This window comes from Neovison vison, chromosome 11 (genome assembly GCF_020171115.1).
Source record: "Neovison vison isolate M4711 chromosome 11, ASM_NN_V1, whole genome shotgun sequence".
Lineage (NCBI taxonomy): Eukaryota > Metazoa > Chordata > Mammalia > Carnivora > Mustelidae > Neogale > Neogale vison.
Window position 1 is genome coordinate 32,662,086 of NC_058101.1, and position 26,920 is coordinate 32,689,005.

General features: G+C 40.0%; 1 pseudogene; it reads right to left on the minus strand.

Moving 5' to 3' along the window:
* Positions 1–26,920, minus strand: LOC122890201 (annotated as a pseudogene).

Consider the following 26,920-nt stretch of genomic DNA (forward strand, 5'->3'; position numbering starts at 1 on the left):
TCAGAACCACCAGCAGCTGGAGAGCCTGGGCAGGACCTTCTCAGAGCAACTAGTGAGGAAGGATTTCCCACAGTCTTCATCCAGAAGAGGCATCTGATGTGGAGTAAAGCTGATAGGTTTGTCCCTAGAGAGATAATCTGCATATTTACAAGTAAACATCCCGCAATCATTTCCATCCAACTGTTGAGGTATCTCATATGACTTCATGCTGTAGTGGGCCCACTCTAAAAGATTCAAATCAATATTTCTTTTGGTCTTACTTTCAACCCGTTAAATACTAAAGGCAAATCCCACAGGATCCTGTGTCCCATTTGTCCCACAGAATCCAGATACTTAAGACACCTTTTTTTAGGTCTATCACCGCCGGGCTCCAATGTACCTTCCTGTTCAAGGAGACTCACCCCTTTGGTCCATCTTGTCACTGCTTGGTAATCACCAGATTTTAATTTGGGATAGAAAAAAGTACTGAATGTGCGAAGTGCTGGATACCCCTTGTTTTTTGTTTTTTTCCACCAGAAGATTCATGAAAAAATTAATGAGTTCATCATTGAGCCAGTGATAGTTCTTCAAGGCCTGGATAATCCCCTCAAGTGACTTAAAATTTGAAACTACTACTTAGGACCTCATCCTGTGGGCCATGACCTAGGGCATTACTGATTTCCCTTTCCATGTCCTCTGTAAGTTCAAGATCATGATCCTTTTATCTCTCTCTTTGCCTGAGCAACGCTTTTCTTTTCTCTCAAGTATTGACATTTTCCTCCCAAGTAAGCCATTGCTCCGACTGCCCAAGGTGGGGTGGGGTTGACACCTCTTCACACAGGTCACGTTCCAGGTGGTGTCCCCTCCTACCTTCATTTTCAAGTCTGATCCCAACAGTCCTCTCTGTATCAGAAATTTTCCCCCTTGAACAACATCCCTTCTCACTTCTCACTGAGCACAACAACTCTGCTGTTTTGGAACAAACTGAGTTGCTATGACTCCATGACTTTGCTCTTCCCCCAGCCTTTGGTCTTTACTGTGTCCATCTGACTTCTTTGAGAGCTGTGATAAGTTAGAGTTACAGGAGGAACAGAGTTTCCATGACCACCCTCTTTAAGTCACTCCAATAACCTTTGGTATTTCTTTCTTTCTTTCTTCTTTTTGAACACCCTCCTCATCGGTACAGTGGGGACACCTCAGACCCTTGCCACCCTCTTCAGAAATCACCTCCATTACAACCTGTCCTTGAGGCTTCCAGGTTAGGAACTCTCTGAAGGGCCTTTGTCATGATGACAGCCACCTGGTCTTCTGTTAATATCCCTCTGAGTTCAAAGGAAAACCAAAGGAAGGCAGGACTCTGTGGGGCTGATCTCGGGTTACCATCACTTATTCTATTAGGAGATTTATTACTCAATTTCAGCATGTTGTTCCAGGACCTGCCAGTTCACAAGATGAAGAGTTCGAAAATACCTCTCCTGAAGGGGTCACATTCCGTGTTCCCTTACAAGCGGAAGTTACCACAGGTTTTGTGGTCGGCTGGAATGAGAATCCAAATAAGCTGAAACCATTGAAAACACTGGTTTTGACTTGGTGAATGAAATAATCCAATCTTCATCTTTCGACTGGTATTTCATCAGCATCCACTGCAGAAAACAAAGTGCTGTTCGAGCGCTGCCTCTTTAGGAGGGTCTGGGAAGGGGGCACAGGCCAGTGACAGAAACAGAAAATGGTGCCGAGAATCCTAGCCGGCCATTTGTAAACACCAGGCCCAAGCAGCAGTCGTGGCTACGAGAAGCAAACCCAGAGCTGTTACTGCCACTGCTGCCTCGGCCACCACTGCCAAACTATTATTTCAATTTATAGTTACCCAATTATTATTTTTTTTAAGATTTTATTTATTTATTTGTCAGAGAGAGAGATAGGCAGGCAGAAGGAGAAGTGGCTCCCTGCTGAGCAAGCAGGCCCATGCAGAACTCAATCTCATGTCCCTGCGATCATGACCTGAGCCAAAGGCAGACTTTTAACTGATTTAGCCACCCAGGTGCCCCTATATATACCTAATTTTTATAGACACTAAAAGAAGGCTATAAAATATATGCAAGATAGCAACATGCAATAAATTTAAAATAATCCAGAAAAAGGAGACATGGGCAAAATAAAGATAGGAGGTAAATATTAATATATCCAACTTTCAGACAGAAGGAAATGAGGCATGTGAGATAAAATTATTCTTAATTGATTGCTTACCCCACCTTTCTATGTCCTACATAATGAAACATCTGAGTTGAAGTTGAATGCCAGTAACCTCTCAAAAGTCAGAAAACCAATCTCCATCTTGATATGTTCACTTTGTCCCTCACAAACTCAACTGCTTAATTTCCCAACCGATTCATTTACTCGGCAAATACTTTTGAGTAGGTTTCTTGTACCCGGCATTGCCCTTGGCCCTGTCTGTACAAATATGAATAAGGTAAATTTCCATCAATACAGAAAGTGGCCTGCTCTACTTCTTCCTTTCTAAGTTGATATCCAGTTCAAATACCAACACAGAGCAATTTGAACATAAATATTTTAACCTCCAAAAGTTCCCAAGATATCTACAATTGTTTGTGGTTAAGAAGTAGTACCCAAGAAATAGTATTCTTCACAGAAGATAATGTTCCTAGTAAATACACAAGAAAAAAGTGAGGCATGTCCACATGTCCTAGTATATAATCTGCTTTGAACTCCCTTATTAATATATTTGTTCTTCATAAATAAATGATTTGAATTATGCTGTCCTGATTAGCATAGTGGATAGTGAATAACAGCTTATCATCAAAAAAGAACATTTTCATGGAAGGTTATTTCATCTTTCCAGTTTTCCTCATCACTCCTTACATAAAAGTCTAATGAAATCTCAGACAAATGCAGAACGTTACATTTTAAAACAGAATCATGATCAGCACTCATCTTTTTCTCACACTAGAGTTTCTAGTATTTCTTTTATGTTGATCATGATGTACACTGTATGCACAAGAAATCTTCAGCATAAAAGGCTGAAGACTCAAAGAAGACCTCTTAATCAAAGTCTATGGATCCATTTAATTTTCATATGCTGAAATAAATCCTTCTTACTATCCACTCTCTTGCTCAACATGTCAACATTGAATTCTCCAAAACCAACGTATAGCAAACCATTGATGTTCTCAGAGTATCAGTCTCACATTCAATATTAACCTGAGGATCTATATCAGAGATAGTGTGAGTAGTGGAGTAATTATCAATATCTACATCAAACATCTGAAAAGTATTGAATCACTGTAGAATTTAACAGAACTATTGGCTTAATTTTACTCAACTTAAAAAAAAAAAACACCTTACAGGAAGTTTAGCACAAATTTAGCACATAAGGAAATAAACATATGGCTCAATGGGGACATTTTTTTAAATGAAGAACGTGTATCATACGTATACTATAAAAACTAACAAAGATCGAAAAGTTTTTTTACAGTGTTTTAAAACTTTCCTCTATAAGCAACCACTCTCAAACACAGGCACATTTTGTTAACATTATTCTTTAAAACTGGTAAAAAATTTCTGATTGCAGCTTTCGTCTGAGGCAGCAAGCAGTTGGAGATGGTGGGCTCTGGGAAGAGGAAGAGTGAGCCAAGGCCACTCCAAGGGGATGAGAGGAAATGTGTCAAGGGACAGGCATGATACAGATAGAGACTAAAACTCAAGCTGGGGCAGTACTGAGTCGCTAAGCATGTGTTTGTTTGTCTGGCCAGCTCAGGGTTTTTCAGTTCTTTAAACATGCATGCCTTTAGGCAACTTGGGAGCTCTGCAGTTTGCCGCAAGCCCCACCACTCCCTACGACCTCACACACAACCTAAGTCATACATTTAGGTCACTGTAGGCAGTGATTTTCATGCTCCTACACAGACACACGTTGAGCTCTTTGCCTGGGCTATACCCTGCATTCAGTTCTGCCTTGTGCTGTCCTGGGCATGTAATGCCTTCTATCATAAGATAATTCTGATCAATGACTCTTCCTCTATGAAAGAGCCATGATATAACTGATAGTTGTTTTTTACTTCATTGACTAAGCACATGTCCAGCAACATGATTGTCAGGACATATCATGTATAGAATTGCTCCAGAAGTTAGGTGTTGTTTTCTTTTCAGTTTATTGTTTTACCTACTGAATTATTCCTCTTAATACATGCCAAGTTTCATTTGTTTCTTCTAAACATAGAGTTATACTTAGGAATACTCCATGACTGGTAAGAAGTTGATCCCTACACATGTCTGAGTAATTCAACTTAACAATTTGATAATTATGTTCCCTTTACTATCGACTTATTCCTTAGAAGCATATTTTACCTGAATATCACAAAATGGGCTCTCAGCTAAACAAAGGATGATAGTCCAATAATTTAAGGCCTGGCTTTGATTATAACACTAGAATATTATTTTAGAACATAAAAAAGGCATGGTAAAACAGTTTTAAAAGTAAATTATATAACAAGAAAATTTCTATTAAAAAATAGAGACAGAAAACTAAATACATAAATGTTGGAAGACATGGAAAATTGAAAGCTTCCTACAGTTACTGATGGGTGTATACATTCTGGATCCCATGACCAGAAAAGCCACTCACAGTTCTATAATGTATATTTGATAAAGGTACATAAGAGAGAAGAGAGAAACAGAAGTGGGAATAGATGAAGGGGAAATCTGGGGCTTTGCATGGGCCAGTGATGACACAGCACCCTGAATATTAGGTTGTAATTCATTCACCTCACTGTAACCAAAAATAGATATGTGATTGTCTCATGGTTGGGATGTGATGGTTATTTTTTATTTTTTATTTTTTATTTTTGTGCTTTTCTGTATTTTCAGATGAGCCTATTTTACCTTCATACTTACTGGCTACAGTTATTCCACAGATTTTTGAGTTATATTTATACAGGTTCATTTATACAAAATAAAATGTACCTATTTAGTACAGATTGGTGACTTTTAGCACATACAGACAGGATTCCTTAGATTTTTAAGTGACTTGCTTGAACCAGAGCTTCTATACCCAAATCCACTGTTTTTCCCACTACCTCAAAATAACTTTCACAAAATTACCCCAAAACTTCCCTTCATTTCTGTTTGTATTTCATAATAATACATCATACCATTTTTTAACCTTGAAAAATTAATTACTATAATAAACGCCTCCACACAAGTGCTTGTGGGAGGACATCATTAGATGTGCCCTTTGTTAGGTGAAACAATGGAATTGAGAGAAAGTAATTTTTCACAGTGAGAAAGCAGAGACCAGATAGGAAATCAGGACATCGTGGGCCTGACATTTGCTTTGGTGAATTTTAATGACTAACCTTTTTGCTGAATAGCGGTTGGCCCATCTTAAAAAGATAGGAAGCCAAGATTCCATACCTTTAAAAGTACGCCATTCTAGAAGGAGTGATAACTTCCAACTCACTCCTGGTGTCCTTCTTTCTACCTGCCATGGATCATTTGGGAGATCCAGGGGAGGTTTTGGAGATATTAGAAACAGAGACAAGAGTAATGTTGAAGGGGAAGAAAAATGAGCCGCTGGCTCCAATCGACATAGCACAGTGAGTCTGGACACAAGGAGATGGATACGATATGAGGTCAGCCACCCAGACGATGGGATGATATTCCTACAGCTGTTAGGACATTGTTCCCAACTAGACTGGCAACAGCTTGTAGTCTAGCTCAGAAATCAGATCTCCCTCACCCAAAATAAATTAATTAACACCCACCCCTCTGAGTTAAATAGCCCTGTCCGCCTGCCCAGCTTCTGTCAGCATTCTTTCTTCCTTAATGCCTGCTCCTTCACTGAGTTTTCCAACTGCCCTCAGTGCTGCCAAGCAGACAGTTCCTGTTCTTTAATTCGCTTTTATCATGTTAGAAGATTGCCATCAAGCCTTAATAACATTCTGCAGCCCAGGGAGACATGAGCCATCCCTAAAGCCCAGCTAACTTTTTGTTACAGGCATCTGTTCAAAAGATTGACATCTGCCCAGGCTCAGGGAGCACAGGACACACACACGCCAAAGAAGCATCAGTTGGGGGGGAGTGGCAACAGAAAAGGGACTAGCCTCTTTGACTTTATTCTTTTGTCAGGTTTCTTATTTTTTTTAGGAATATCCAATGATCAGCCAATACTCTTCTATAATCTAAAAGATGACCAAGGACAGTTGAGACTAAAATCTTGAGAAGCGTTCCCTGCCAACTTTCCAGATGGCCCTCAACGTGTCGTAATGGTGCATTGATGATGATGATGGTAACACTCTGCCTTCATTTAGTGCTTTATTTAGCTTCCAATGGCTCTCACGTGCCTCACACATCAGGTCAATGAAAAGGGATCTGAAGAAATTGATTTTGCAAAATAATCACCCAAATAGCTGCTTAGTGAGAGAAAATTTTAATTTTCAATCAGATGATGATGTTGGCAAGCAAATATGTAATTATTTGCAAACTCAGACATATATTACTGGAAGCACAGCCAGGACTACAGCCTTCTGTGGCCTGGGACAGCCTGAGAAGAGGGAAGACAGAGCCCAGTGTTGGGATAGGCTGTGAAGGCTCTTGATTGAGCACAGACACACCAGAAAGGGGCGGCGGCGGGGGTGGGGCTGGTGGCGGTGCACGAAGAGAGACTTCTCTAACTTTTCAGTGTGGCTTGACACCAATTATAAGAAACACGTCAATTTGCCAGCTATACAATGTTTCCTTCTTAGAGACTGTGCATGAAACCTATCCCTGGCCTCAGGAGACCTTAGACCTAACAAATCGTTTGGCTTGGTCTCTGGAGAACTTCTAACTATGCAGTGATTCTCATCCACGGTTGTAGGCACTAAAATTCAGGGTCATTCTTGGATAATTTTTCACCATATGCATGAAGAGGCCAAGAAAGTCATTTGTAAAGAGAGGGAAAGAGGAAATGCAGATAAACAGAGGAAAACTGAAGCAGAGTTTGGAGTGGGGAGTGCTAGCAGGACAGAGAAATAGAGAAATGTCCCTTAGCTCCCAGTCTCATTCCCATTACTGGCTCTGGTCTGATTGCAGGAGAATGCCGTTAGTTTTCTAGCCTATTTGGTTCAGACACCTCTGAGGAACTTGGGATTTGAGGAACCCCCATTGGGAAATGTTGCCAGTTCTGTCAGCCTCCCTGTTTCACATTCAGATCACAGCGATGTCCTTGCCTGTCCTCTTAAAAGAGTCCTTTGCTTCTGACTTCACAGCGCCCTCTAAGTGTTCATGAGTTTGCGTATTAGGGTCTTTCCCTCAGTTCTAAATGTTCCAGCAGTGGGTCAGCTCGCTGCAGGATTAGGGGAATTCATGGGCTTTACAGATCGCTCTGGATCACTGTGTTCTGTCCTGAAGCTCTCCAAAGAAAGAAGCAATTAATCTATTTTACAGAAGATAGAGCTGTCAGTGAGGCCAAGTGCAAGGACCACAGACCCAGAAGCCAACCGACTGGCATTAAAATACTAGTTAGGAGTCAAGTTGTGAGACTGGTAAGTTCATTTTTCTTAACATCGCTGAACTTTCCTCTCTTTGCCTGTAAAATATTAGGTCTCACCACATGAAAATGTCATTTCTGCAGGTCAAAAATGATAAAGGATAAGTAACTTCACAGGGACAAATCTAACAGCATCATATGTGTCTCACAGGTGAATGAGAATTTGAGTTTTGAATGCCTCATGTTTTTAAGATATATAATAGAATTAAGATATAATAGAGCCACAAAATGAGCTCAGCCTTTTACCAAACAATCTCACATTTAAAAAAAAAATTAAGATTTTATTTATTTATTTGAGACAGAGAAAGAGAGCACAAGTGGTGGGGAGGGGCTGAGGGAGAGGGACAAGCAGCCTCCCCACTGAGCAAGGAATTCCCAGGACCCTGAGATCAGATCACGATCTGAGCGGGAGGCAGATGCTTAACCCACTGAGCCACCCTGGCACCCCACAAAGCAACCTCACATGAATACCATCTTTCTGCAGCCACGGTGTGGAGCAGGTCTTTTGGCTGGTGATGTCCTCCCTACAGTGACAACTTTATCAGTAGTCAGGCTCTGCCAGGGCAGGTTAGCCAGTCTCCACATGGCTAGTCCTTAGGTGCCATTCCTAGGAGAGGCAATGCCATGGTGAAGTCCTCTTTTTGTTCTAGAAATTCTAAAATTATAAATTTGCAATGGCCAAAGTCTGTGCTGAATGATTCAAGCATTCCCTCTTCCTGGACCACTTCCCCTTAAATAAATACATCACTTGTTCCCCAGTTTCTCCCAATCTCTGTACTTAGTGTTACACTGTCAGTGGAGGGACCAGATTGCTGTCAACGGTGCCTGGGACTGGGCCAGTTGATGTCCGTTATTCCAGAATTGCTAAATAGTGCATACTCAATATAAGTATGCAATAGTGCATACTTATTTGCATACTCAAAATATCTGCATTAGAAAATAAATGAGGGGGGCACCTGGGTGGCTCACTGGATTAAAGCCTCTGCCTTCAGCTCAGGTCATAATCCCAGGATCCTGGGATCCAGCCCCACATTGGGCTCTCCACTCAGCAGGGAGCCTTCTTTCCCCTCTCTCTCTCTGCCTACTTGTGATTTCCCTCTCTGTTAAATAAATAAATAAAATCGTAAAAATAAATAAATAAATAAATAAATAAAATGAGGGGAGCCTGGGTGGTTCATAAGCATCTGACTGTTTCAGCTGAGATCATGATCTCCGGGTCACGAGATCAAGTTTTGGCCTCGGACTCCATGCTCAGTGGGAAGTCTGCTCGAGATTCTGCTTGAGGTTCTCCTTCTTCCTCGGTCCTTCCCCCTGCCTGCACACACTCTTTCTCTCAAATAAATAAATGTTTAAAAAAAAAAAAAGAATGAAAGAAAGAAGTGATATAATCATTCTGCCTTCCCTGACAACTTAGATAAAATCTGCCACTACTTCTCTTAACCTGCCTTATTATTCTTCACATCATAATGATTTGTCTCTTACAGTCTGTCTTCCCATTGTAAACTGCTCTAGAGCAAAGACTTAAACAATTGTGATAAATGCTATATTCCAGCGTTTAGAACAATCCCTAGAAGACACTTGGGAGGTATTCCAAAGATCCTTGTTGAATGAATTTAAAAATTAAGGATTGAGATAATTTTCCCTTCTAAATAGTAATATTTATTTTAATTAGCTGGTAAAATAATAATCAACTAAACCCATACCCAGTCTTTTCTTAAAATGCTTCAACATTCTTATACAGCAGTATTCTTTTTACAAATGTGTTGCCTTGCAATATTTCCTCTAACCTACTCAGGACCCACTGCCCTCCACATTCCCAGTAGAGGATTTTGCCCATGGCCCTTAGTAGGTGTATTTTCAAATGGCTTGCTTTGGGTGAGCCTCTCCAGAGTGTCTGTTCCCTCAGCTCTACTAAGTTGGCCGTGGGTCATATAACACTACCCTTTTGCTGGCCCAGCAAGATTACTTGGAATTAGAGCACAGCAGTTCTGAGAGTTTCCAACAGCGAGCAAGATAAAGAAAATCGCTGCCTTCACTTCAAGGGATTTGCAGCTCTTGGCTCTTCATGAGGCCTGGGATAATGTCTTGCCATGTATATCTCTAGTTACTCCACCTGTTTGCTGAACCTACTTTGAATAGATTTATGTGGCTTACAGCCAATAACTGAGTCACTGGGGAAAATTCACCAAAAGAACCGCTCCTTCTTATTTCTGTAAAGCATCATCCAGGCATAAACTCCCTGGTGATCACTTCTCTGGGACCCAAAACTCCAAACAGGAAAAACTTTCACTCTCTGGACCTGATTAGACATAGACTGGCTTTAGGGAAATGGAACATCAGAATGAAAACATATTAATGGTTCAAAGCTATTTCATGAATTTCCTTGACGTCCCCATGCTCACCAGACATTACCGACATGTGTGTTTCTGTTACCTAAGCATAAAATATCTAAAATAGAACATCATTATTCCTTCTTCTCTTCTTTCTAATCAGCTCCGCTTCTGCCAATAGCACTCCTTTTTAAGGAGATTTAGAATTTCTGCCCTACAATCCCACCCTCTTCCTTTGTCTCTCTCCACGTGGTTACCAAACCTGTAAGTATTACTGTGCTCCCTCCTAAATGGATCTCAGTGCATCCCTTTGCATATGCCTAAGTCCTCAGTGTGAAAAGAAAACTGTACTCAGAACTGGTAGATCTAGGTTTATTCCAAATTGCCCTGCTACCTAGCTTCAAGTCCAGCCACATAAAAACTCACACATTCTGGGCACCTGGGCGGCTCAGTGGGTTGGGCCGCTGCCTTCCGCTTGGGTCGTGATCTCAGGGTCCTGGGATCGAGTCCCGCATTGGGCTCTCTGCTCAGCAGGGAGCCTGCTTCCCCCCACCTCTCTCTCTGCCTGCCTCTCCGTCTACTTGTGATCTCTGTCAAATAAATAAAATCTTTAAAAAAAAAAAAAACTCACACATTCTGAGTTTCTAAATGTAAAAATATAGGCCAGATCATTTGAATGGAGGAAGCTGAGCACCCAACCTGTCTGAAACAATTAAGATTAACTATCTATTTCTTATCCAATAAATTCACTGTTCAATAAATCCTATGCGCATTTTACACCATCAAAGTGTTTCCATGCGGTGATTTTTTTCTCTTTCCTTTCTACCTTTCCATTTACTTACTTTTCATTTACTTCTTTCCCTATGCCCATATACTGTTTCTATTTTTGAAATATCTTGTTTCAGCTTTCTCCACATTTGATTTTTATGCCCTGGCACCTGGAGAACACACGAATAAGTTCCAATTTTAGATGGTACAGCTGGGCTTTTATGGGAAATGGAAAAGGACAAAACCCCTTTTTAACAACCTGGCGAGCTCATCTGGCTTTTCTAACTGTTGCTTTATGTTTCATGTTTCAGAGGACTAAGTAACATTCTCTTGTCAACAAAGCACCAGTGGCCCTGAGTGCAATCCCTTGTTGTAAAAACAGATAGAGATAACTAACCTGGCTTGTACATTTCAATATTTTATGAATGGACTCTAGCCTCAGGGAACTATCTCAGACTCCGAGTCATAACTCAGTCAATGATTCACTGCATATGGTTAGTTAAAAGTCTGAGTCTTTCCGACTGTATCAATGGTCCATAACTGTACATTCTTCAAATCTCCTTTTGTACCAAATACTTCAATATCCCCTTTACTATTCTAAAATGAAAAGCATAGACTCTATAATCCATCTACACAGAAATAACACATTCCCACCACTGTCTCTTCTTTACAATTCTAAAGCACACCAGGATTTGAAATCTGCAAACTTTTATCCAAGTTTGGCTCTTAAATTTACCTGGCTGCATCCCCCAACCTGAATTGATGAGAATTATGTATTTTATTTTTCCCATCTGCTATGAATAGTTGCTACAACAAAATCAGTGCATTTGGTAGCAGATCCCATATTCCACAGAGTACTACATTCTATTAGCTGTATGTACTTCACTGGTTTTCTAAAATGTGAAAACGACTGAAAATAATTCTGTCTAAAATATTCAGAAAATGGTTTTTGTAACCATGTAACCTAGCTTCACACAAAAACTCAGTATATACTCTAACTCTAGCATAAAGAAGAAATAAAGGATACTAATTTATAAAAACCCATACCCACATCATTATGTAAGCCCTTGGACATGACATAGTAGCAGATATATTGAAGTGGACTGATGCCTGTGCCAAGTCCTAGAAGCAACCCATCACTGGGTATCATAGGCACACATGCAAACTGGCAAGAGTGGGTCATGTCAAGTCCACAACTGCATGACCAACACAATGACATAATTTTCTGAAATGAAGAATAACTTTTGATAAAATGTCCAACAAAGCAAAAATACTATACTCCCTTCAATTTACACATCAGTTGCATTTCCTGGAAAATGAACTGTGTATTAAAATTTTATTGGGGCATCTGGGTGGTTCAGTCAATTAAGCATCTACCTTCAGCTCAGGTCATGATCTCAGGATCCTGGGACTGAGCCCTGCGCAGGGTCCTTGCTCAATGGGGAGTCTGCTTCTCCTTCTCTCGCTTCCCCTGTTTGTGCTCTCTTCTCTCTCTCTCTGTCATATAAATAAAATATTTAAAAAGAACTTTATTAAAAAGCAACTTGTGTTCACACATCAGACAGAATTCATTTCAAAGCTAATATTTGTATTTGAATTTGTACAGGATAGATACACATTTGTGGGGCCGGTCTCTCCCACGCACGGCAAGACATCTAGAATCCCTGGATCCAACTTTACTAAATGACAGAGGAAGCCCCTCCTTAAATTTTAAACAACAGAAAAACACTTTCCCATCATTTCCAGAATCACCCCCCACCCCTCAGAGGGGTGTATTCTCTTCCTTAAAAAGCGCTGGACTGATATATCTTCAGTTTCTCTGAGACCACAGTAGCCTTAGGAGGATTTGGAAAACAGATTAAATTGGGAGAGAATCTTAACCCAGTCCTTGAAGATGCTCTGGAATCTCAGCTACCTTCCTCCCCAGTACATCCCAGCCATATAGGAACCCTGATATCATGATGGTTAGCAGCATTCCGTCTGCGGGCATGCATATCGCCCCTACTTCTTCCCCAAGACCCTTGTTCCATTCATTCTTCTGCTGTCCATTCCACCGATTTGATTGAGCACATATGTTAAACAGTTAAACAGCAGCGATTCAAAACCTTGTTAAATTCCTGCCCTCCAAGAACTTCCAGTATGGTCTGAGAGGCAGTATGGTAGAGATGAAGTGCCATAGACTATGCAAGTAGGTAGGAGGGATGCTTAGGCTAAGACACAGAAGGTCATAGACAGCTTCTGAGAAAAAATTAATAGTTACTGCTGATGCGATTCCCAAGAAAGCTAAAGAAAAGCCTTTTGCAATAAAGGCAAATGGAAAGAGAAATATTGCTTGCATCATTAAAGATAAAAATTTACCCCTTTTCTGAGTTTCATACTCAATGGAAAGAAAACCGGATGGTAGTCCATTTGTTCAAAAACATGGTTTTTAGAACACCTATAAATACAGGTTTACTGAATACCTATAAAATATCATATAACCCTAAGTCCTTACCTTCATTATTTTTTCCCAAGCTATGCTTTAGATTAAGAAAATCTACCCAAATATTTCCTTCTCAAGAGCTCTTAATATTCCACAGATGCTATCTGGTTTTGCCTCACTTTCTCTATAAAAAGGATATACGTTTTTATCACCACAGTTGAGGGCACAAATACCCAAAAGCACTATGGGTCCAAAGACATGTTTTTACCACTTTTAGTGACTGTCTATTAGTTTACAAATAAAGTGAGAGGATAAATAAAAAGCTTGGTGGTGGTAACTTACCATTCAATAAGTAAGATTAGCTCTTAGAATAGAAATGTTCCTGAGAAAACTGTTTTTGCTATTTTGGAAGTAATATCATAGCTGGAACATGGAACTGAGAAGTTGCTTCTCAAACGTGGAAGATATAAAAACATTTTCCATTTTCATGGCCTATTTAGATAAGTTTAGACTGGTTGCTGCTTTGAATGCCAAAATATTCTTGGTTTTTCATTTGTGAACTACATCTTTCTTAATTTCTCAGCAATTAAATTGTGCAATTTTAAATTGTGAAGTCTAATTGGAGATAAGAAGCTGGATCCTTAAAAAGTATAAGTTGAAGTGAGAAACTCACTTTAGCTTATACTAATGCTTTTCCTATTGGATAATCTCCATTTCAGATGCTTCATAAATAATAAATAGCAATGAGAGAAATCACATTTATTAAGGATTTTCTAGGTGCCAAAAATGCTCCATATGTTACCTCTTTTAGTTCTTAAAGTAAACCTGTGAAATACATAATAATGTCCCAACTTTACAGATGGGAAAACTGAGACACTAAATACTTTACTCAAAATCATTAAGGCAGAACTGAGATTCAAGCACAAAACTGGCTGATTCTTGCTTTCCAGATTATAGACATCATGATATCGGAATGAAAAGACCAACTCTTTGATGTTCCTATTCCACTTCTGGCTGGAATAAGGTTCCTGCTTTCATGCTCAAAAAATGCAACCGGCTTCTTATCCTCGATACTTCCTTATTCTATGACCTGTGCTCCCCACAGCTTCCGTACAGTAGGTTTCACTCAAATACTCCTTTTGGAAGCATAAAAATAAATAAATAAATAAATAAAAGTCTCTGAGAGATGGTAGTAGAAACTCACTTAATGGTGGTAGACCCTTCATGAGTCTGTTGCCAAATGTCATAATTGTTAGGAAACCAGAAGCCAAATACTGCACCACAGTAATGTTTTATAACTGCTCTGGTTGGTTTCATATATCATCACCTTCCAATACCTATACTTTTTCTCCCATTTCTAGGATATATGTACCTCTTGAAAGAACCTGAAAACAGCAGTTGGCTAAATCCATAATGCACCCGCCCCATCGTGAGAAGGGAGACGATGGACAATGCTTACAGAATGTCCGAACTAGAAAGAAACTTCGATATCAAAATGCATTTGATCAGTTTTCAAAGAAGAGAACCAGGGTGGTCTCATGAGGGGTTAGGGACATTATTCAAACTAAGACTGGTTTCCAATGGAGACATTGTTTCATTACCACTGTTCCGAGCTACCAAGTCTGAATAATGCCTAAGAGATCATATCTACACTCTTGGGTTAAGTTTTAAGTTCACTTTGCTTATTGCTATGCTATGTACATTGAATATATAGCCCCCTGAGCCGATGAGTCTTGTTAGGGATCCTCTTTCCTATTAGTTCCCCTGATAGATGCTGGTCACCTGTTTCTCCATTATTTTCCCTTCTACTCCACACCTGTTGTGCTCTGCAGCCTTTGGCTTTACAACTTTACCTTAGGCTTTATCTTCCTTCCATCTCAAATTTCAGTGCAAAGCTTATATATTATTTTATTTGGAACAACAAGCAGGAAAGTGAAGCTTGATAGAAGCCAAGAAAAACATTAAGACCAAAGGAGAGTGTCATTATTCAGGCAAACTCAAAGGACCTACTGAAAAGAGGAGAGAGAGGAAGGAAAAAGAGAAGAAGTCAGGCATGGACAGCCCTCAAATTAGAGAAAACAGACCAAAGAGGTTTATCCAGAAGAGTGTGACAAATTTATCTCCCACTCAGAGAAGCACCTGTGTTCAATGGGATGGGTGGGGGGAGGCATGGCAGCAGAGGAGTCTGGGTAGGGTGCTCAATGCAGGGCTAATGTGAGGTAGGGGAGGGGACAGGGTCAGGGTTCTGACTCCTCTGGGAACAGACTCCATCATGTGCCCAAATAAATGGGAGACAGCTTACAGAAATCGATAGTAAAAAGGGAGCTAGCAAAGGAGTTAGGCCAGAACTGGTCAGGTTGTCAGAGACCCAGGAGAGTGTATAAGGGTTCGGGGCAAAGCTCTAGCACCAGAAGGACCTGATGCAATGATACTTGCAACAGATAGAAACCGAACTGAATGGAGGAGGTCAACAAAGAACTGCAGGTCAGTGCTTTGAGGGGGCTTGCCCTGGGTCTGTGGGTTCGGGCAGCAAACCTGGTCTCCCACCACCTGCCAACTAGTCTTCTACATCAGTCTCTCTTGTGTCAGGAAATGAATGGGACCCCAGTGCCCAACGCTGAACTAGAGAAAGCTGAGGCTTCTTCCCCAGGCCACGGGTAGCATGCAGAACAAAACCAGAGACAAGGGAGTTGGTGGTAAGGGTGACACAGGAGCTGAATTCATATCGTGGTACTAACCATGTTAGCAGACATGCTACCCATGCAAAATAGGGCTTTGAAAGTGAGGCAGTGTCTGTTCTGGACAGTTTGTCTTCTCCATGGAACCAGCACCAAAATCTAGCTTCCTAGAATCGGAGCAGCTCAGGACCCAGGCACTGCACGGTGATGAAATGTAAGTCCACGTAGTACCTGGCAGAACCCGACAGCCTGGGAGGAATGTTCCCATGCCGTCCACTTGGGAATCCTGCCCCCATCTACACACATCCAAGCCCCAAGTCTTAAGTCCCCCACAGTGCACGACTGCTTCCGAGAGCAGGAGGCATCTTACCACATACGCTGCAGATCACAAGCAAAGCCAACTTTTAAGTAGTGAGAACGACTGTGTTCCAGAATCATCTCCACTACATTTTCTTATCTTACACAGACTGTAGCTTTCCTAAGGAAAGCACATTAAAGTAAACATAAAGTTAAAAGTGTGTTTTTAAACCTTCCCACCTTTAAGGCAATAGGCACAGAAGAAAAAGGCTGTTCATCCACTGTGGTAAAGAACAAAGGATATCACCAAGGAATCACATTTATTTTAGAAGAACTTTAAAAAAAAATGCTGAAATTCTTATGACCTGTACTTATTCAAATGTAGTGGCTTTCTGTACTTCATGAAAAGGTCACATTTATGGTTTCTGACAGAACAGAAACATTTTACCATGTTGGCCTTAGAAAACCAGTGGATGATAAATATCAAAAGACATATAACTAAAAAAGACCAACATGTGATCTAATTTTTTTTTTTTCTTTTCAGTCTTTCCTGGCTGTTTTGGGTAGGCCCAGCCAGGGAGGGTTATCAGTAAGGTTCTGGTTGGGAAAACAGCAATGACCCTAGGTACTTTACAGAAAGAATATTTACTAGAATTGTTAAACAGGTGTTAGATAAGAGAGAACACCAGGGATGATGAGGCGACTCAGAAATGAGACACTGACTGGTTCATTTCTCTAGTTTTGCATGACAAAGTACCTCAAACTTCAGGGGCTCAACACGACCATCTTTTTTTTTTTTTTTTTTTAAATCATTATCTTTCACAAATCTGGGATTTGAGTAGGCACAGGGAGATGGCCCTCATTTGGGTTCCCTCACGCATTTAGGCCAGATGGCAGTGGAGGGTGTAGTCATCTTGAAAGCTTACTTGCTTTCATGCTGTGTGATGGTCAACGCTGGCTGTTGGCTAGGAGCTGTGGGCCAGAACACTCATGCAGAGTTTCTCCATGTAGTCTGCCCTTCCTTACGACTCGACTGTCCCAGACTTCTTACTTGACGACTCGGGCTTCAAAGGAAGTAATCCAAGAGGAAGAGGTGAACCCCTCAAACATCACTGTCCCTTCTGCTCTACTCTGTGGGTTGATTAGTCAATATGTTTGGTCTAGATACAAGGGGAGGGGACACTGGCCCCATCTCCTAGTGCTAATGTCAGAGAATTTGTGGACACATTTAAAACCACGAGACAGGAAGCAGCTACCAGTCCTATGTGTGGGACCACAGAAAGAGTCCATGTTGAAAGAAACAAGGATTGTGGAATTGGAGCCGTAGGAATTGCTAAGAAGCAGAAGGGAAACCAGGTCGTGCTGCCCCAAGCCCACAAAAGCAATACTAATTAATACATCATACACATTGTTCTTGTTGTCTGTATCTTCCATAAATAAGCCTGACTTGACAAAATACTGACTGGTATACTAGTAATTAATTACTAGCATAATTACTGATTTTTTGTTATGACAATATGTTCCAGTGAACAACTCTATCGAAGTAAGCAGGCTGCTTTCTAAAAACTAAGTCTTATATTTTGGAATACAAAAGTCAGGATCACAAGAAAAGACAATGGTACTAAATTTAAAAAAAAAACCAAGAGGCATAATAACCAAATGCAATGTGTGGTCTTGACTCAGACAAATCAGTTGTAAAGGACATTTCGGCCAACTGTAGAAATTTGAATATATGCTGGGTTTTAGGTGAGACAGAAGTTTGCTGAACAGGAAAGATGAAGATCACTGACTAAGAAAAGAAGCTTACAAAACGGAGTGTACAACACAAATACATACTAAGGTATTACTGTGGTGATCCCTGAAGGAGTGGAAATATGACGTTTGTTTTCCTTTTAATTTTGCTTGTTTTGTTTTTAATTTACTACATGCATGTGCATTATTTCTGTAGCTATAAAAAAGGTTATTTTAATAAGAGTCTTTAAAAAATAATTATGACATATAGACAGACTCACTGTCATATAGAACCTGTTTCAGATTTGCAATTTCAGAAATGCAATGTCAGGCTGAGAAACAAATTTATGTTCATGAACTCTGATTTCAGACAGAAGCCAGAGACAGAGATATGACTCCGTGTGGGAATCAACATACTTTTTTTTGGATTCAAAGCGATATGAGTGACTCAAAACAAAGTGCTAAAGAAAAGGAAATTGAAAAGTCTTCCTGTAAACTAATTTCCTCTCTCCTGTCTCAGCCCATGAAAATATCTAAGTCTCTTCATCCTAAATTAAAGTTCATGCTCCCCATAGTTCTTTCCTTGACATTCTTCTTTTTTTTTAATATTATATATTCATACAAAGCAGACCATCATCTACTGTGATGACTCCCAAATGTATAGTTTCATTCCTGATTATTCCCCTAAGCATGGATACGATCGCTTACTAAACATTTCCAAATGAACTCCCAGGGGAACCTAGAATTAAGTGTATCCAGCAGGAAATTTAATCATACTTTTTCCTATAAAACATATTGACTTTATATTTCTAATCCTTATTAATGATATCAAAATCAACCCAGCAAATCAAGTCAGGAATGTGATGGTCATCCTAAATTTCCTCATAATCCCACCCCCCATACACATACCTAGTCATTCGTAGAGGCCTGCTAATCTATCCTTGCAGAAAATCTATGTAGCTACTAAGACTAATAAGTCAGTTTTCAAGGTTTCAGGATAAAAGATCAATGTCCAAAAATCAACTATAATTTGCGTATATTAGCAAATGTTGAAGACTGCAGTTAAAAATATAATTTATAAGGGATAAATCTGTTAAAATATGTGCAAGATCTAACACGGAAAACTATAAAATATTGAAAAGAGAAATTAAAGGAGATTTCACTAAATGGAGAAATATTTCATGTCTGTAGATCAGAAACCTCAATTTACTTAAGGTGGCATTCTTCCACAATGAATATACATATAGCTTCAACAAAAGGGCAGTAAAAATCCCAGGAGGCTTTTTACAGACGTTGATAAGTAATTCCAAAATTTAGAAATATAAAAGAACTAGAATAGCCAAAAGAACCTTGGGGAAAAAACAAAAACGGAGTTCTTCCACCTTACTTTACTATTTATCATAAAACTAGAGTAATCAAGTCAATCATCTTTAAGACAGGCAAATTGAGCTATCGGGCTAGAACAGAGTTCAGAAATAGACCAATACATACATAATCAATTGACTTTCTATTAAGTTTCAACTACATTTCAGCAAATAATCTTTCAACAAATAAAAATTCATATACATATAAAATAAACTTCAATCCATACATCATACCATACACAAATACTAACTCAAAAATGGGTCAGAGATAAGCATATAAAATCTACACTATAAAATTTCTAAAACAAAGCATACGAGGAAATCTCTGTGCCTTGTGTTAGGTCAAAATTTCTTAGATTGGGTATCAAAAGGACAATCCACAAAATAAAAAATAGTAAGTTGGACTTCATCAAAATAAAGAACTTCTGCTTTTCAAAAGACACTGTTAAAAGAACAAAAAAGACCCAGTCACAGGCTGAGAGAAAATATTTGAAAATCTTATATCTAAAAAAGGACTTATATTCAAATATAAATAAATAACTCTCAACACAAGAGGAAAAAAATGAAAAAGGTAAATGCTTTGAACACTTTTCAAAGAAGATTTGCTGATGACAGGTAAATATATGAACAGCATCCAACATCATCTAGTATTAGGGAAATGCAAATTAAAAACATAATGTCATACTACTACACATCTATTACAATGTCTAAAGTTTACGAGGCTGTCCATACCCAAGTATTTGGGCAATATGGAAAAGCTGGAACTCTCTCCTACTGCTGATGGGAACGTAAACTAAACTAGTACAACTACTTCACAAAACTGTACGAAAGTTTCTCAAGTTAAACATACAGCTACCATATAACCCAGCAATTCCAGTCCTAGATACTCACCTAGAAGAAATAAAAACATATGTATATAAAAATACTTGTACATACATGTTTACAGCAGCTTTGTTTATAATAGCTGCAAACTGGAAACACCCCAAATGTCCACGGACAAGTCCATGGATATAAAAACTATGGTTCTTTTTTTTTTTCCAATTTATTTATTTTCAGAAAAACAGTATTCATTATTTTTTCACCACACCCAGTGCTCCATGCAAGCCGTGCCCTCTGTAATACCCACCACCTGGTACCCCAACCTCCCACCCCCCGCCACTTCAAACCCCTCAGATTGTTTTTCAGAGTCCATAGTCTCTCATGGTTCACCTCCCCTTCCAATATACCCAAAAGCACATACCCTCCCCAATGTCCATAACCCTACCCCCCTTCTCCCAACCCCCCTCCCCCCAGCAACCCACAGTTTGTTTCGTGAGATTAAGAGTCACTTATAGTTTGTCCACTTTAAGGAATACCACTTAGCAATAGGAAATGAATGAACCACTGATACAAGCCATAACTTAGAGGAATCTCAAAATAATTATGCTGAATACCTCTATTTTTTTAAATAAACACATATGCAAACCTAACAGAATAAATAAGCATTTAATATTATTATAATCTGCATACATTACACAGTGTATTGGAGATGGCCATTGAGAGGAAGGGACTGCCACCTGACCCTCAAGCTGGACCCAGGCCATCAGAGCCTCCTCATACCTTCCCCCATGCTAGGAAGGAATGCTCCGCCTACCATTCCCACAGTAGGAACTGTTTCCTACTCGGGGGACTTGGGCTTGAGAGAGTAAGGTGTTGTTGAGACCATCTGGATGGCATGTGTAACTGAACCCAGTGAAAGCCTCCATATAAGTGTTAAAGATTCTGGCAGGTGGGTGCAGAAATCTACTGGTCTTGCAGCTGCCTGGAGCAAACCTCTTACAGAAGTTCCCCTGCTTATCAAATCCACCACATACCAATCTAGAATGACCTCTTGCTTCGGTCTCTATTTGCCCTCCACATACAGGAATCAGTTTCAGATTTCACCCTGGGAACTCCTAACATGTAGAACCAACACATCTAAATAAATATGCCTACAGGGTGATTAACTCTTATGGTATCATTGAACTGAGGACTCGACTCCCCTCAATGTCAATAATGACTATACTAAACTCTTTTACGTTCCAAAGTAGAACATTCCAATTCTCATGGTTTGCCATCATTAATTAATTCTATTTTTATATAAATGATTTTTCAAAAGATTTTATTTATTTGACAGACAGAGATCATATGTAGGCAGAGAGGCAGGCAGAGAGTGAGGGGAAGCAGGCTTCCCTCTGAGCAGAGAGCCCGATGCGGGACTCGATCCCAGGACCCTGAGATTATGATCTGAGCTGAAGGCAGAGGCTTAACCCACTGAGTCACACTTAATTAATTAATTCTTCATAGACAAAAACCTTTGGAGGCTTCTTAATATTTTTGAGTTAGGAGACTCAAATATGTGAACACAGCATATGTTTTGTTTTTTAGTGGACAGGGGACTCTAGTCCTGGATTTGAGCTCCAACCACCCAGCAACTTTCAAGTTTCCCTGGTTTTGTACATACAGGATTTTAGTCCTCATAAATATCCTGTATGTGTAAGTGCATATGGCCTAAATACCGTGCTTAGCACGTGGTAAACTTTCCACAAATGACAGCTACTACTAGCAAATTTCATACAAATACTTAAATAACTTTCAGAAGATTTTTTTGAGTCCTAGCTCAAATTAATTCCAAGAAGTTCTTGGTTTCTCTCTTGGACTGAAAACAAAATAATCCCCACTTGTCCTGTAGTATAGAATTTCCCATTTAGATTTAAATCTTTACTGACTGCATCGAGATGGTAATTTTGACAGGATGTAAACTCTCCCAAGAGGGGGAAAATATAATCATCATTTTCCCATGTGATATAGAAAGTTAAATATTTTCCAGTTTCTGAAATTTCCTGTTTCTTACAAAGTATGTACTCTAGTAGGAAAAAACATTCTCAGAAAATATTCAGAAATGCGGGGGCTCGAGAAGAAAAAAAAAAATTAAACAAACAACAACAAAAAAAACCTTTCAGTGTAACTGCTGGAAGTTTATAATTAATAAAAGTGCTTTCCCCTATATGGGGAATCAAACACCCTAGATTTGCTACAAAATACAATAGGTGTTGTATATAAGATTTGGTTAAGAATGGAAGAAGACGGGTGCCTGGATGGCTCAGTAGGTTAAAGCCTCTGCCTTCCGCTTAGGTCATGATCCCAGGGTCCTGGGATCAAGCCCCACCTCGGGCTCTCTGCTCAGCAGGAAGCCTGCTTCCCCCTCTCTCTCTGCCTGCCTCTCTGCTTGCCTGTGATCTCTGTCAAATAAATAAATTTAAAATCTTTAAAAAAAAGAAAAAAGAATGGAAGGAGAAATGACTGAACATGATTTCTCTTGGAGGAGGAATTAGTGGTACGACCTCTTGATATCTTCTTTGGGGCAGACATCTCTGGGCTGTATGCACCAGTTCTAGTTACCAGTCTATTCTTGATATATAATTCAAGCAGAGTCCAGGTAATTTTCATTCTAGACAGTCCTCTAAAGTTGATTTTTTATTGATTTATCTTTTTTATTGTGAAACCACAAAGGAAATTTTAGGTCAGAAATGAAGCAATATGTCTACATACAGTTTTTGAAATGACACTAACCTTCTCCTTCTAACTCATCTTCCTTAATGCTTTCATGTTCTTTGAGTAAAGATCGCCTTCAAATGTTCCATTTCTAATCAGAAATTTTTGTATCATTCCTAAGAGGTTAGATAGCTTTTTAAAATTCTTCACTGATTTAAAACAGTATAGAACTTCCTTACAGCTGGTTCAGCCATATTAAAATTTGTGACCCAAGTCCCACCATCTTGGAAAGTTGATACATAATTAGCCCCAAAGTGTAGGCACAGTATATATAATGTCTTTATGTCCCCTTTTCTTAATTTTGACTTTATGAATTAATTATTTTCTATGTTTTTTAGAATTTTTAGACTTTTGTGTTCATTTACTAAGACTGCCATAAGGAAGTATCACAAATTAAGTGGCATAAACAACAGAAATTTATTGTCTCACAGCTCTGGAGGCTGGAATTCCAAGATCAAGGTGTCAGCAGAATTGCTTCTTTCTGGGGGCCGTGAAAAAAAAATCTCTCCTATGCCCCGTCTGGTTTCTGGTGGCTTGCTAGTAATCTTTGGCATTTACGACTTGTGTAACTATTATCCCAAATTCTACTTTCATCACCGTATGATGTCCGCCCTTTTTATAAGGACAACAGTCATACCAGATTAGGCCGTAGCCTAAAGACCTCATCTTGACTTAAGTAAATACATTGGCAGTGACCCCATTTCCAAATTAGGTCACGTTCTCAGGTACTAGAGGATAGCAGATAGGATTTTCAGGGACACACTATTCAACTCAGAGCATACATATAAACATACATATGCTGCATAGGAAACTTTTTAGCATATCATCGATATATTAACATTGGCCTTCTCCATGCCTTTTTTTATAAGACGAAGACGAGTTTCTTAAGACCATCAACAATGTGGAACAATATAATAGGCAGAAGTTCTAAGATAAGTTACTTCAATGGAGCTGAGAGTTCTGTTAATTCTTATAGACCATTCTGCCTGATGGACTCAACCGCCAGCCGCTCTGAGGCACAGGCAGTGTACACCCAGTCTCCCTTCTTAACATCCTTTTTGGTTTGTTTGTTGTTTTCTAACTCTAACCATATATAGTCCCCTGTCTTCTAATAAATTCTCTAAATATGAAAGAATATTTACAGCCCATAGCTCTGTGTGCTGCCCACATGACTTCAGTCATCAAGTTTAAACATAACAGCTCTGTGACACTGCAGCAAATCAGATTATTTAAATTTGTTTCAGAAGTATTCAAAGGGGTTTCATTTCTCTTTTAGTGCCAACTCCATTAAATTTAATTTCTAAAGAATTTAATTGGTTTCTAAAGCCCATGGAAGAGCAGGTCATTGTAGATTCTTCTTCTTCTTCTTTTTTTTAGATTCATTTATTCATTTGAAAGAGAGAGAGAGAGCATGAGTGGGAAGAGCAGAAGGAGAGGGAGAGGGAATCTCAAGCAGCCTCTGCACTGAGTGGGGAGCCCAAAGCGGAGCTCGATCTCACCACCGTTAGCCAAAACCAAGAGTCAGACACTTAACTGACTGCACCACCCAGGCACCCCTCATTGTGGTTTCTTAATGTTTGCCATGAGTTGGGCTACAAGAGGTGGTATACTCCTTCCATGATCCTAACTCAGCCCAAGGCAACCTAAGATAATCAAAATCACCCAAAGACAACTGCACTCTAGATTAAGGCAACATGATTATTCCATTCCCCAGATCCTGCTTCCCCCCACCCCAATTTCCTGTTTATGAATTACCTTCCTGCCTCCACACCATCTAATGTGTGGAGACACACACCAACTATCTCTCTGTCTCTACTTCACTGACTCTGTGAAACCAGCTTTGGCTTCATTTTCTGGATTGTCTCTCTTAACCTTTGCACCAAACGCCTTCTGGGTACTATAGTTAGTAAATTAGGTTCTGCTAAACAGATGCCTTTTCATAAAATTCCGAAGGCAGAAATACAGTGAACACCATATTCCTGTGACTACTGGTTGTGGCTGCTGCCAAGAAATGTCACGGAAATATAAGATCCTCCAACATCAGCATTCCAGGGTTTGCTGTCCAGCTCCATGGGTTGAGAGGTGGGTTTATGGGGAAAGGAAGCTTCTTGCTTCCAGCATGGCTGCAATGGAGGCTTTAGAGACAACGGTCACCTAGTAGGACAGTGATCCAGTCTTCCTAAAGACATTTCTGGAAACACAACCTAGATTTCCTCTTTTAACCTCAATAATCATTATCTAACCACCTATATTTGTGTAGGAAACCTCTTTCTGCTTCAAATGCATAGAGTGGTATTCCTCTAAAAGATTTAACTGACTATGAGGGAAGAGTTTACGCCATGAAGAGTTCACGGCTCAGAAACACAATTTCAAGAGTGTTAGACATTAGATGCCTTTCTTTATTATCGTCTCTGGGCCATTTCCTTGTGGAAGGAATACTTCATCGGATACTTCACACAACACCAAATCCCAGCCACATGCAATCTCACTCCTTTCCAGAATATTTCTAATTTGTCAAGTTCATCCTAATTGGAGAGAAATCCACTCTCTTCATTTCCCAAGTCCAAACCCAGTTTTCAAGCCAATTTTGTAAATCCAAGCCTACAGAGGTACAAAGCAGCTTAAAATAACTCACATGCCAGGACCCATTCTCTTATATGGCAACCATGCTTATCCACAACTTCTTTCCATGAGGTAATGATCGCTGACGTGGAAGCCAACGTAACAAAGGCTTATATGTCACATGAGAAATTTAAGGAGTGACCATCATGGCATCACCGGGAAATACCACGTTTCCTTCATGACACGAAAAGAGCACTACGTACTTCCCAAAGGGGTGTGACAGGGAGCAGCATGAAAAGCCAGTGCCACCAGCCTGTTTTTTCTCTCTCCCTCTCACCTCCAGCCCTCAGCTACAGAAATCAATCCTGCCTGGGCACTTTCTATCTGAATAAACAAGTCTTTTTTTTTTTTTTTTCTTTTTCCCCAGCCAGTGTGACTTTTCCCAATTATTTTAATTATTATGTTTTCTTCTACCGGTTCCTTTCTCTTCTTTGCAGGGTCTATATTCTCCCCATTTTACAATTCCTGATGCTGTGCCCCAAATCTCTTAGCTCTCTCCTCATGATTTGATTCTCTTTGTGTTTTCGCTGTTTTGCATGTGTCTTCCACTTGACCCTCCAGGCTGATCTCCATGGTGACTACTCTCTCCTTAATTCATCCACTCCATTTCTAAATTTTAAATTTATCAGATTTTTAACTTTCAGGAAGTCTCTATAAAGCTATCGTAGAAGCTTGAGTCTTTTAGAAAGCATTTTGTTGTGGTCATTCTTTTTTTTTTTTTTTTTTTTTAATTTATTTATTTGACAGACAGATCACAAGTGGGCAAAGAGACAGGCAGAGACAAAGAGAGGAGGAAGCAGGCTCCCCGCTGAGCAGAGAGCCTGATGCAGGGCTCAATCCCAGAACCCTAGGATCATGACCTGAGCTGAAGGCAGAGGCTTTAACCCACTGAGCCACCCAGGCGCCCTGTTGTTGTGGTCATTCTTATAGCCATCTGTCTCCTCTAACAGTTCTATCATCATGCTAGAAGCTTTCCTATTCTTACTCTCCTCTCTCCTTAATTTTCTCTTCCCTCTCCCTTCCTCTTCAGTTTCTTTTCCCTTCCTTTCCCTTCTCTTCCCTTCCCATTCCTCTCCTTTCCTCTCCTCTCTCTCTCTCTCTCTCTCTCCCTCTCTCTCCCACGACTCTCTCTCCCCTCTCACTTCTTCTCTCCCTCCTCCGGCTTGTTTTAACTCAAAGACACTGCTGGGTCCCCTTAGATTGTGATGATTTCCTCTGCATACGCATGAGTCTATTTATATACCAAGCTACTATGGTACCCGGGAGTGATGGAAAACCACAAGAGGCAGGAAGTACTGCTGTTCACAGAGATGTAAGAAATGGAAACTCTTCAGTCCCCTCTGCAAACATCAGGCAGAAGCTGGACTGGGGCTCTCTTAGGCAGAGGGAGGATCCCTGTGCCCCTCTGAAGCCTTTACAATCAGCAGATCCACCTGGAATGACAAGCACAGAACAGCAAGGCTTTTCTTCTTGGGGATGCACAGATCTCGAGGCCCAATCTCTCTTCGGGAAGAAGAGTTCAGCTTCTCAGCCCAGATCAACTTCCAGGAAAAGACTGAGAAGCATCCTAAGCTTCCAGCCCATGTCAGGGTCGAGGATTTCATGCACAT